The sequence below is a fragment of the Galeopterus variegatus genome, unplaced genomic scaffold, assembly GCF_000696425.1.
Source record: "Galeopterus variegatus unplaced genomic scaffold, G_variegatus-3.0.2 Scaffold7602, whole genome shotgun sequence".
Lineage (NCBI taxonomy): Eukaryota > Metazoa > Chordata > Mammalia > Dermoptera > Cynocephalidae > Galeopterus > Galeopterus variegatus.
In genome coordinates, this window is record NW_007733713.1 from 72,259 (window position 1) to 73,224 (window position 966).

Below are 966 nucleotides of genomic sequence, written 5' to 3' on the forward strand. Positions count from 1 at the left end.
TTTTTCTTAAATGGGCATTTACAGTTCGACCTCAGTCGTTTCAGTGGCTGAATAGGTTCCACTGCATGCCTGGTCTGTAATTGAATCAGCCCCCCATTAAAGCTCAAACAGATCTTCTGCAGCCTTGTGCCACAACAAACACAAATCTGTGGCCATTTGCACAAGCACAAGTAGATCTTTAGAGTAAAGTTTTAGAAGTGGAATTACTAAGAGGATTCTTGTTTAATTGTGTTTGTTTTGCCAATTGCCTTCCAAAAGAAGCTATCTTAATGGCACTTCCACCAGCAGGGTATGAGAGACTCTCCTTTCCTGCATCCTCATCCATACTTTTAAAATTCATTAATATGCTTTCATGCATTATAATCCTTGCAGAGTTTAAATTACAAAATATTTTAGGAACTTATTAAATCACAGAGTGGTGCTGTTTGTTTGGTTGGTGTTTTGGCTATTTGTTTTTGTTTTATTTTATGTTTTATTTCATTTTCATGGTGAATCAAATGAAGTCTTTGAAAATAGTTTAGAAAGTGCTGCATTGAAAGGACAGTAAATTATTGGCATGAAGTTTTGTTGAAAACAGGAAAAAAATCAAGCATGCTGGACAAGAAATTTGATAGAATTCTGAGTCAAAAAACATAACTTCTTAAAAATTTCAAGACAACCAGTTCTGCATATTAATATTTTCATCAAAGACAATCTTGGAGAATGTGGGGAAATAATTTGTATTGGTGCCAATAGTGTTTATACTTTGTGTGTTAACCTGACAATCAGTAGTTCTGGGTTATCTTTTGACTGCTAATTTGCTGAAGAGCCTTGGGCAAAGTCATGGTCTCTCTGGCTTGGAGCTGGTAAATGTATGGTTTGGGGTGTTGTTGTTGCTGTCGTTTTTCCAATATAGAACAGGGCTAATGCACTAAATCAGGTTATCTGAATTAATCTTAGATAATTTAGATACTAGATAAATATTTT

The 966-nt window shown here is 34.9% G+C and overlaps 1 protein-coding gene across 4 annotated transcripts in view; it reads left to right on the plus strand.

The window, feature by feature from the left end:
• PHLDB2 (pleckstrin homology-like domain, family B, member 2) overlaps nucleotides 1-966 on the plus strand; it is a 59,360-nt gene that overhangs the window by 56,373 nt on the left and 2,021 nt on the right. The gene's annotated exons all lie outside the window — the stretch shown is intronic.